Here is a 13,235-nt window from a genome sequence, read left to right on the forward strand (position 1 = left end):
CATAGCTATTTAAATTGTTCTGGAGGGATATGTGACCATTCCTCAATGATTGCTGCTTCTAATTCCTTCAAGGATGTTTGGGTGGAAATCTGCAGCAGCCAAAATCTTCACCTTTGAAAGGCTTGGATTTAGTATGCCCACCACTAAGGTCAGTCTGATCTAAAAAGCTAACTGTGTTTGAATATACATTGGTGTCTATCTATCCCCACCTTCATTTATGGTTTGTTCTAGTGTTTTATTAATGCCATTGTATTACTCCAGTCTAGTTCGGCCAACAGATATTTCAATGCATATGTGTATTTGGCACCATGCTGTGTAAAATTCCACAAACCATTGTTATTTAGTTTCAGCTACTATGGGAACCCTGCAGGGAGAGACAATTAAACAAGAATGCATTAGTGCTTCTTATCTTTAATTGTATTTTAACGACCCAGACTTCATTTACTTACTCCTACACATCCTAACAACTGTTTGTTTTGACGTGTATAAAGCAAGCACTTCAGCACTTGCAACAGAGGTTTGTGAAATAGCAATTCAAGATTTCAATAATATATTCAGCAATAACTTAAGTCTACAGTTCTCAGTACAATCCTTTTGTCAGCATATCTCACCCCATAAATGTAGTAGTTTACATGTCTTGAGTTATACCTGCTGCTACTTGGTGTAACAGAGTTCTAAATTGTATAACACGCAGACAGTTGCCTTACAGTTTAAAGCTAACAATGGCGTATGTGTTCATGAAAGTCATCGCAAGAGAAGGGGATAACCACTTTTTGGTTGGTAAGTAACCTAATACTGAGTGTGGTGGAACCCATGCAGTTGTAAGCTGTTAGTGTGGCACAGCAAGTAACATGTTGGTTATGCACTCTTCTGAACGGGGTTTGAGACTCAAATGTATTATATGTTATTTATTTTTAAAAAATGACAAGGAGTTAAAGTTTTTAATTGTAATTATTTGCCAAGCATACAAACTGTATCTGAGAAAAATATGCTGCCAATCACTAAACTTGTACAAAATGTGGCAACCCAATAGAATTCTACTTATAACACGGAGAAAAGGTTGTAGCATTCCGGTCCACTCAGGCTGACGCTGTTATATTCTGATTTTACATGTTTATTATTCATTTTCCTTCTGTTTATTATTCATTTTCCTAATTCGTAACTTACAGTAATAAAGGCCAGTGTTTATTTCTAAGAAATATTCTTGCAGCTGCTATAGACATTTTGATTTGATTTGGCTTTTGTTTTGCTAATCACTTGTATTAGGGTGTCGAACAGCGCGTGATTGAGTTCATCCTCTGAGGACAGTGTGTGCGTATCATCAATGCAGCAGTTTTGAAATCTATGTAAGATTATCCCAGTAATCATAAATCGCAATAAAAAGTATTAATAAATACTGCAGTTTGTAATATTGTTAACAGTTCTGTTTTATCAGGTACTGTTTCATACTCATTCAAGACTGCTGTAGTAACTGCTTATAGGACTGCTTATAGGAGGCTGTGTGGTCCAGTGGTTAAAGAAAAGGGCTTATAACCAGGAGGTCTCCGGTTCAAATCCCACCTCAGCCACTGACTCATTGTGTGACCCTGAGCAAGTCACTTAACCTCCTTGTGCTCCGTCTTTCAGGTGAGATGTAATTGTAAGTGACTCTGCAGCTGATGCATAGTTCACACACCCTAGTCTCTGTAAGTCGCCTTGGATAAAGGCGTCTGCTAAATAAACAAATAATAATAATACCACTGCTCAAGAAACCCACCTTAGATCCCAATGTTCTTAACAACTACAGGCCTATTTCCTATATCCCATTTCTGTCTAAAGTCTTAGAAAGAGTAGTGGCTGAGTAATTCAACAGATTTCTGGGAGCTCATAACATATATGAGAAATTTCAGTCTGACCTTCTGGCTCACTTTCGGTTCTTATATTACTAAATTTAAGTGCTGCATTCAACACTATTGATTATTCTGTTTTAATTGATTGTCTTAAAAATATGGTGGGATTGTCAGGTAGTGTCCTGTCTCTCAAACAGGCTTCAATTTGTTAAAATTGAGGAGGATATTTGGTTACATGTGGGGTCCCACAGGGCTCTTATTCCAGGCCCAGTTTTGTTTTCTTTGTATATGCTACCTTTCGACAACATTATTTGTAGACATGGAGTGAATTTTCATTGTTATGCTGTTGATACCTATGAGACAGATATACAGTATATCTCTCAAACAGGGTGACACCTCTGCTGCTAATATTTTGAATACCTGTCTTGCTGACATCAAATATTGGATGTTTAAAAATGTTTTAAATGTTAAACTCAGATAAATCAGAGGTGGTCATTCTGGGATCTCAGAAACAACTAAATAATATACATTTGTCTGACTGCCAAATTGAAAAGTATTCTTTCCCGACCAGATGCTGAGAAACTGATGCATGCTTTTGTATCTTCAAGGACTGATTACTGTAATGCCCTATTCTCTGGTACTCGTAGTCATGTTATTTCTCATCTGCAACTTGTACAAAATGCTGCTGCTAGTTTTAACAGGGACTAAGAGACAAAAACACATTACCCCTGTGCTAGCATCTTTGCACTGGTTTCCTGTCCGGTTTAGGATACATTTTAATGTGCTGCTTTTAATCTATAAGGCTTTAAATGGCCTTGACCCATCTTACTTAAATTATATTTTAACTCAATATGTTCCTAGACGCTCACTTTGATCACAGGATGCCGAGTTACTTACTATTTCCAAAATTTATATTTAAAGCATTCAGCTATAAAGACCCTGAATTATGGAATGGCCTGCCTAGCCCTGTAAGGAAAGCTGCCACTGCTGCTGCCTTTAAAACTACAGGTAGTTGACAGAAAAATGGAAACACCTGGGTAAATGAGGGACACCAAGTATATTGAAAGCAAGGGCTTCCACACAGGTGTGGCTCATGCGTTAATTAAGCAAATAACATCCCAGCATGCTTACGGTCATGTATAAAAATGCTGGACAGGCCTGGTTGCTATAATTATGGCTAGCATGGCTGCAAGAGGAGACCTCAGTGACTTTGAAAGAGGGGTGATTGTTGGGGCGCGTTTGACAGGAGCTTCAGTGACCAAGAAAAAAAAAGCGGTCGGCTGACGGCTTCGGAGGACAGCGTGTGTTCATCTTCACCCTCACGAGTCAGTGCAGGGGTGGTAGCGGAGAGCTGAGCCTAAAAAATAATTGGCCATTCTAAATTCGGAGAAAATAATAAAAAATAATTGGCAACGACTAAATTATATAAAAAAAAAAAAAAAAAATTCTACCACCAAATTCGCCAAAACTTGCCCCAAACATCAAACTGCTTCTGTTTGCACACCGTTTAACCAACTAACTCCTACGTTGGTAGGCGTCATCCTGGGGACAATAGAATTGAAATATGACAAAATGGTGTTCTTTCGTAAAACAAGATGGTGGCCAGACCTACATTCTTAAATTTAAAACCGCTTCAGTTGAACATAATTTAGTTGATTAAGTCCAAAGTTGACAAGCATCATCCCTGTGTCAATACAATTGACTTTTTCAAAAACTGTGTTTGTGCGTAAAGCAAGACGCATTTCCTTAAAAACCTTTCAAAATCTTCTTTATGGGAAGCGGTGAACCAATTGATCTGAAATGTCGCATACGTCATCAGCAACCACGTCCACTTCAAGTTTGTGAAACAGAAGTTGCTGCAATAAATTTTACTAGCAAAATGGCTGACACCAAATTTGCCAAAATGCGTCCCAAACATCAAACTGCTTCTGTCTGCAAACTGTTTAACCAACTAACTCTTAACTTGATAGGCATCATCCTGGGGACAATGGATTTCAGATATGGCAAAATAGTGTTCTTTTGTAAAACAAGATGGCTGCTGGACCCTACATCTTCTTAAATTTAAAACTGCTTCAGTTTTAAAATGGTTTACATGATTAACTCCAAACCTGAAAACTATCGTGCCTGTATCAGTACAATTGACTTTTTCAAAAATGGTGTTTGTGGGTGAACCAAGATGGCTGCGTGACACATTTTTTTGAAAAAACTTTCAAAATCTTCTTCTGGAGAACTGGTTAAGTAACTGATTTCAAGCATGTCAAATATCAAGAACTAAACCCACTTCTTCCAGTAATTGCTTAAGTGTTTGATATTGGTACTGGGGCATGGGAGCCGTAAAACTGCCTATCAGTTCTAGTTATTATTATTATTATTATTATTATTATTATTATTATTATTATTATTATTATTATTATTATTATTGTATTTTTTTTTTCTTCCCCCCCAAAGTTGCTCAAAAACTCACTAAAATTGTTAGGTTGGTAGATGCCCATGGGACAGTGTACCAGAAACAAAAACAAATCTCATGGTTCGGCAGCCATATCAGATTTTGCAGAGATTGTTAAAACGTCTACGTATCAAAAACAACTTATTACAGAGTTCTGAAACTTAATATACATATTTAGCCCTTAGCGGTCCATTTATTCAGCGCCTCTCAGGCGTGTCAGGTCCAATAGGGTCATGGTTACTGAAGAACACATATAGTAACCCGAATATGCTTTATAAAAAATGTCATTGCATGTGACCTCTGACCTCTCCTTAAGGTGAAATGAAAAGCTACCTTATAACTACTAGAAGGTTTAGAAATCACCATTGCACAAAAACCTGTGAAACTTTGCTGTATATCAGTACCCTATGGGAAGTAATGCCCACAATTGAATGAAGATGATTGGTCACATGGATGGTGACCAATTGATACGCGTAAATTTCACGATAAAAACTAGGAAGCCGTAAAGTTGCTTATTATTATTATTATTATTATTATTATTATTATTATTATTATTATTATTATTATTAAAGAACATATTTATTTTTTTGTCCATAAAGCTTATCAATAATGTTTTATTCAGTAAGCAAAACTACAAATCCCTGAATTGTAAAACAATGGGAATATCTATATCAAATTAAGGTTTTGCTATAGTGCTATAGACACTCACTGTGCTAGTCTGGAAGAGTCATTGAGATTTTGTATCCACATTAACCAGTGCTAAAATGATGCAGGTCTTTATCTGGGGAACAGTCCAATTAGGATATCACAGTTTTACTTTTACCTACAGTAGATGTGTCTTACTATCTTGTTGTACCTTTACTGTAGCTGATACTGTGCAATCTAAAACAGTTTCATGAATATCAAAGTAACAACCTATGAGTTAATGCTTTGTGAATAGGGTCCTAGGTTTCTTTTGGTCCACAGATACCAAAATCAACAGAAAAGTCTTTATGGTTGGCAAAAAGCACAACATCTGTGTTGCAGCATAAAACAAATTTTCAGATTGCATGACAAATGAGGATACATACATTATAAAGCAAATGTAATTTAAGACTTCTGGCAAAAGGTGGAATAAAGCTATACTGATGAATTGCTTTAGGGTACGAAGAAGGATTTGAGCCAAAATCTGTGTGTGGTCTTGAAACCTTTCCAACATGTGGATTAGTTATGTGTATACAAGTTATCACGCTAACAGCTAAAATTGCCTTATGCTAGTGCAGGGGTCTCCAACCCTGGTCCTGGAGAGCTACTGGGTCTTCTGGTTTTCGTTTCAACCGAGCTCTCAGTTACTTAATTGCACCAATCATTGGCTTAATTAGTCAAGATTAACATGTGTTCCAGCTCTTTAGCCATTGATGACATAGACACCTATAAAACCTGAGGATTTGGGGCTCTCCAGGACCAGGGTTGGAGACCCTGCTAGTGTAACAGGGTAGAGATGTGTGGGTGCGTATTTGCTGCTGATTGACAGGAGAGGCAGGAAATCAAGACAGAGGTTGCAGCTGACAACCCTGCAGGCTAGCAGGCTTTATTTCCAAACACAAACACACAGACAGCTCAAGTGACACTGCCATCAATGGTAGCGCATGGAGGACATACAACACAGTGTACAAAAAGCAAAATAAAACACTGTTCAAAAACTACAAATAAAAGTTGCCATGAACATGGCGTGTGCTACTCCCCTCCACGGGAGGTCCCGCTTGTACATCTCGCTAGACTTTGCTGGTATCTACAATCCCGAAACAAATCCCTGATTAGTAAACAAACCCTGATCCTGGTTACACACGCAGTGATCTGTGGTTTCAGCTTCTTATTTTAGCTCCGATCCCGGTTCACACTCACAGCGAGGACTTCAGCAAGATGTTTTTGTCTTTGTCCAGGTAGTGTTCAAAATTGTTGTTTAAAATTGTTCAAACAACAGTAGTGGCTCAGTATACAAATACTACTTTCTTCAGAAATTCAACTTTTAGAAATGGTTGACATGGGATTTTCTATTATTTTTTTTTTGCTGAAAATATTAGTAAGCATATACATATGTTTTCCGTTCACAAGATTACACTATATATTGTTTTGGATGTGTTTGGGAAGCAGGTGTTTTCATTTGCTAAGAGGGACATAAAGACATACAGTACAATAGTATTTAAAAACACTGTTCTTGTTCACTGCATACTCAAAGTGCAAGATAAATGAGAATAATCCTGGACCCACACCCAAGCATAAACCTCAAGTTGACCTTGACACACCATAACAAAGACAGAGAAAAGCAACTATGAAACTAGTTAAGGCCTCTGGGTTTCCTTTGAGAAAACTGTTCCGGATTAAAACACAAACAATGTTGTGATCCATTCCATGAACGCACAGCTGAGAACATAAATCTTGTTCAACTGACAAGCCAAGCCCTTTTAAAGGCAGTGTTATCAGTGTGAGCACAAAATGAAGATATCCAATGTCATTGGACCAAGCACAGAATTCTTATCAACTGACATGCAAAGCACTGTTATGGATTTAAATAATAATAATAATAATAATATAATAATAATAATAATAATAATAATAATAATAATAATAATAATATAATAACAATTATAATACTCCCTTCTCTTACTTTGGAGGCATTTCCTGTGCATGGATGTGGTTTTGTAAACTATTCTGCAAGTACTGAGTTCCATATGAGACTATTCAAATAAATTATATAATTGCATACATACCCCATCATGTCTGAAGAAGTAATACATTGTTTCTATTTCAGAGCAGTTTATATCAACTACTGTACGAATCACAATATTGATGTGCTGGAATTCAAAGAGATTGTTTTAATAGACACATTGAAAAATAAAAAAAAATACATTGCAAAATAACTTTCTTTATGTCATGCACACATTGTAAAAACATGTCTGTGCAAAAAGCTTGACTATGATATTTAAATTGCTGCAATAGATGTTACTATTTGTACAACCCACAAAGTCATAAATTATATATAATAATATATAACAGGCTTCGAGTTAATAAGCGATATGATCTAATAAAGCAAGTAATAGCCTGATTGGAAAAGTAGTGTGTATCATTAAAGCCAAACCATTTGAAACAATATGCAGATTGAGGATTTTTATGATTTCTTTTGTTTTATTTATCGTTTATTCGTTGACAAATTTTGATTTCTTCTTTGGAATAGATTCATTAGTTTTGTTTGAACAAAAGATAGCAAATCTACTTTATGGATCACAGACTGCTATTGGTAAGAAACTGAGAAAGCTAATATCTTTGAACTACATCCTACATCTGCACCTCTTATATTAATCACCTTTGGATTACATCCTCATAGAGGGTCTTTCATAGTGCTACACATCATTCATTTAAACCTAAAAATTACCCATTTACAGTAGGACAAGCATAAAAGTAATTTTTTCTTGATTTCATCACAAATATCAGCTCTCTCATTATAACAGGACAGGTAGTGCTTTGATTAGAAGATACCAGGTCATGTATATGCAAAATTACAAGCTGATGAGGACATCTCTGTCTATCCAGGTCCTCGTGAAGGAGGGATTTTAAAAAGAGAACATGTACTGAAGTATTTATTAACAAATAACAAAACACATTTGTTAACATGTTAGTGAGCTGGTTATAACAGTTCATAAACAAACTAACTAGCATCAGGGGTGTACAGATAACCTATTGCTCGTCCTCAATACTCAGAAACCAATACTTATATAAATACTTACATTTTTGGATATCATGGGAGGTGGAAGGGGCTAATACTGGAACTGCCTTTAAAATATATCTCTGGCCCTGATTTTCATCCAGAAAGTGACAAGACAGTGGTTTAATGTAATGTGATTGTTTTGAAGTCCTAATATTTCATTTATTCTTGCTGAGCAAGACTTATTATTTTTCATTATCAAATTATATGGGATGGCTGTGATGGGGTGGTGATTAATGCACACTTTGACCAGATTGCAAATCTGCAAGATGTAACAATTGATTATAATGTATTTACTTGTTATTTTTGAGATTATCGTCCTATAATAATAATAATAATAATAATAATAATAATAATAATAATAATAATAATTACCAGCATATGAAACAAGAATATTGCAAATGTTTTTTGGGGGACTGGCGGGCAGGCAGGCATGCTAGTTACAACTACAAAACAAAATGTGTTTTCTAATCCGATTTTACAATGAAAGTAAGCAGTATTATTATACAGTATAACAAATAAAAACACAATTGTCTGACATTGAACAATGAACAGTATTTTCATATAGTTAGTAGTACTGTATAACAATTGCCATTTAAATTATCGCCCATGATATACACTGTTATGTTTTATTTCATTTCAACAGAAAGAACTTTGATAGGCCCAAAATAAAGTTTTAAACATATACAGTACGCTAAGAAAACTAACCTAAATGTGTTGACTAGGGTGACCACCTTTTCAAAATGCAAAAATGGAACACCTGCTATGAGGGGAGGGGTTACTGTATATTTAATAACAGTATTTCAAAATTCAATATCAACTTATCAACTTTGAATGCTTCTTAACGTTTGCACAGGTGTTTACTTTTTTTCTTTAGTGGAGTAGGCCTTATAGGGTACTCCTTCCTTAACTGATGTATCACTATCAGTGTCACTTCAACTTTTAGAGTCAGCCATTTCGCATTAACAAAGAAAACACTGAAATTAAAATATTCTACTAATTGTATTTTGTTTGCTGTGGCCAAAGCAGATCAGTATCAGGCTGTTGGGGAGCATGTGATGTGAGTGGGATTATATAGTTGTATGTCTTAGATTGGCTATCCAATGTGTCAGTCATTCTGGGACTGTGTAAGGCATTGCAAAATATATATATATATATATAGGGACAGGACACTCCGCCACATAATGCCAATAATTTTTTTTTTCTTTTTTAAACACTGAGATTGTGATTTTTGAGATTTTTTTAATCTACAGGCCCATACAGCAAACATTACGTGCCGTGAAAATGTACCTTGAAGGTCATTAGCGAAATTAAGTTGCCGTAAAAATATCTTGTTTTACAGTACACATAAGGACTTCAAAATGATTGCAATTGAAGAGCCAGAAATTCAATTCCACTTTCAAAGAGGCAGAAATTAATTTCCAGTTGCATCACAAGCTACTTCTGTGTAGAATCCATGGATGTAAATGTCAGGTCTACATATGATTGCAAGGGGAACATACAGGTAACTATTCACCCTGTTTGCAATTCAAATAGACCAGTACATTGATCAACAGAAGTTTCCTGTTTTATAAACAACCCAAACTACTTGTAAAGTAGGTCTACCTCCAAATAGGCGGGCTGATTTTGTCAATTTCTCATCTAAAACTCCATGGGTCCATCATTTAGCTTTCAGTATGCTTACAGTAGTTGCTGTAATGTTGTGACAGTTGCCATTTACAGTAGTTTTTGTTAAAAAATGTATAACACTGTGAAATACAGGTAACCTTTTAAAGTGAACATGCATGCCCATTTCTGTCTTGGTCTGTGTGTATGTGCATTATTTAATTATATGTTTAACGATATTTCAGATAATTGGCCTGAGGAAGTCGTTAACTTTGAATTTCCTATCTGTGTCTGTAAATATAAATGATATATCAAGTCTGTTTTTCAATGCTATTTATTTGGCTTTTCATAGTACATTGGGGAATTTAGAGATATATAAGGCTGTTTAACAATTACTTTTTTTCTTACTGAAAAGTACAGTTATGTTTTGACAGGGAACTGTTACTCATATCTTTACTGACTGTAAGAGGTGTGTTACAGTGTGAAAGTACTGTATATCTGTATGCAATTGCATCATTACAGGCCATTACCTTTAATTTCAAGGAGAACAAATCAAATGGTTAAGTCATCAAGTACTGACAATCCTCCACACTTTCTGAGAGACAAAAGCACCATCATCTCTTGAGGGATGTTTGACGCCGAGTGATGTTTCAAATGTATGACCACTCCACAAAACCTGCTCTGAGACTGAAGAAACAACTTCTACACAATAATGCAGTGAACAGTCAAATCACAATCAAAATGTTGTCACAGTGTTTTTCATTGCACAATAAGTAGTCAATCTACTCTTAATTACTGTTTTTTGTTGTTATGTTTATTTGTATGAGGGTATTTTAACATACTTCACTTCACTGCTTGCCAAGTTATTAATGCATGCTGCATTTAGAATCCCACTTTAGTCAACTGTGGTCTGTGTTACACCAAGAGTAAAGCTTATACTTAAATACAATAGCTGTATTTTTTCTACTAAGAAAACCGGGTCACTATAAGGAAATGAAGCAAAATCCGGACTTTAGCTGCTGAAATTATAACCACACCTTTACACGACTTCCTGGTTTTGTACTTGTTTAATGATGTTTACACTTTGGGTGTTACTTATACACTGGTGTTGGATAGAGACATAGAAACACCAATCGTATCACTGTCAAGGGTTGCCACAACACTGATTCGACTGATGGAACTGCAAGGTGTTTAAATTGTTCTAGCAAGGATACGGAACTTTACCATTCCTCAGTGATTACTACCAAATTCTTTCAGGGAAGTTGGAGATGATAATCTCCAAGTCTGTTCTCAGAATCTTTTTTTTTTTTTAAAGCTTGCAACATTTCTAAATTATACTTACAGTTCATATAATGTAACAATTAAGATGAATACAAATAAGTAGGCTGCTGATGTGATAACCAGGTAGTAGAAAATAGAAGATTGGGATGAATTGAGGTATATTAGCTGTACAACTGATACAGTAACTGGCTAAAATATGGGTAACATCAAAGGCTTTCTTTATATAAAAATTGTATTTTAATCACATATGTTTCCATTGCCGATAAAAAGGATGGTTTTAATATGACAGTATTTGTTATTGTCCATCATAAATGTGATGGCAGGAACAAAAAAAAAATATATATATATACATATACATATACATATATAGATTATATATATATCTACATAAATATTTTATTTTTTGCTATTTTATTTCTTAGCAGACACCCTTATCCAGGGCGACTTACAATTGTTACAAGATATCATATTATTTTTACATATAATTACCCATTTATACAGTTGGGTTTTTACTGGAGCAATCTTGGTAAAGTACCTTGCTCAAGGGTACAGTAGCAGGGTCCCCCACCTGGGATTGAACCCACGACCCTCTGGTCAAGAGTCCAGAGCCCTAACCACTGCTGCCTAGATAGATAGATAGATAGATAGATAGATAGATAGATAGATAGATAGATAGATAGATAGGAGCAAATATTTTACTTGTGATTTATACCCACTTTCACAATTCCATCCACTATTATTAGGCATAAAGGTCTGATGACGTAATTTAAATAAGGCACATAGTTTTAGGGGATATATGATTTAGAGTTCAGTATCTGATGGGATAAAGAAAAGCACTTTAGCTTAGATTCATACTTTGCAATGAATATGAATCTGTTCAAAATACATTATTAATATGTGTTCCCATTTCAAAACTATTCAAAATAAAACGGAAAATCTAAATACTGCTACTGTAGCTAAAGGTCATCATCTACCTACTGTGTGTCTATATAAAATATATACATTGTTTTACACACACACATATATAGATGGGCTTCAGTGAGTTAATAATATATATAAATATTAATTTCTTAGCAGACGCCCTTATCCAAGGCAACTTACAATTGTTTCAAGATATCACATTATTTTTACATGTAGTTACCCATTTATACAGTTGGGTTTTTTACTGGAGCAATCTCGGTAAAGTACCTTGCTCAAGGGTACAGCAGCAGCGTCCCCCATCTGGGATTGAACCCATGACCCTGCGGTCAAGAGTCCAGAGCCCTAACCACTACTCCACACTGCTGCCCTTTGAGTTACAGGAAAATAATTCCATCTCGGGTTTCTGTGACGTCATAAACTACATGACCGAAGGTCGAGTAATTCCTAAACTATCACAGAAACCCGAGATGGAGTTATTTTCCTTTAACTCACTGAAGCCTATCAATTATTTTTTATAATACATGGATATTAGTATCTGTAATAAAAAAAGACAATAAACGGGTGTTAAGGTTCAAATTGCACGTGAATTTAATGAATAATAATAATGTACATTAAGTCAATATTAAAGAATCTTAAATAGAATTGTCTTTTTGATAATTCAGGAATGGTGAATTAAACTGGGTAGATAATGAACTGCAAAAAATAACATATTTTTAAGGAAAATGTGTTTCAATGGGGTATGCTTTTTTATTATTAGTTGCTGTCTCTTGGTTGGTGCTCCCGTTAGTAAAGGATGATTGTAAATCTTCAGAGACAGATTTGTTAAAAGTGCCTAAAAAACATGAATTGTGGGTGTTGTCTAGTGATTGAAATATTTTATGTCATTGACAGGAATGTCTTTAAGTTTCCATCCCTCTCCAGTTTCTCTGAGATACGAATGCACCAGTTTTTCATCAATTTTTTTTTTAACGTATTCTCATTTTGTTGATCATTAATGAACATTTCTCTACTGTGGGTGTTTTCGAGTGATTGAAAATGAGATATTTTGTGTTTGAATTGAAAGTGCTCGAGGAGTTGAATGGGTCAAAGTTCAAGTATATTTTCCTGTAGAGGAAATATGATATTTTGATGTCACTACTCTGCTATTATGCCTTTTTTTAAATGGCTCAGGATGCAAATATAGCCTTCATCCATGTATTATATATATATACAGTCAACCCTCTTTATACCGCCTGGCAAAGGCCATGGGCAAAAATGGGCAATAAGCGTGGGTGGCTTATAGTGAGGGTAAAAAAAAAAACAAAACACACACAACTTTCTATGTTTGCAATAAATTCTAACATTTTATTTTTTAATTATACAATTACAGTAACTGCAGGCCATTTTAAGAAAACAATATTTTTTTAAACTA

Source organism: Acipenser ruthenus, chromosome 14 (genome assembly GCF_902713425.1).
Source record: "Acipenser ruthenus chromosome 14, fAciRut3.2 maternal haplotype, whole genome shotgun sequence".
Lineage (NCBI taxonomy): Eukaryota > Metazoa > Chordata > Actinopteri > Acipenseriformes > Acipenseridae > Acipenser > Acipenser ruthenus.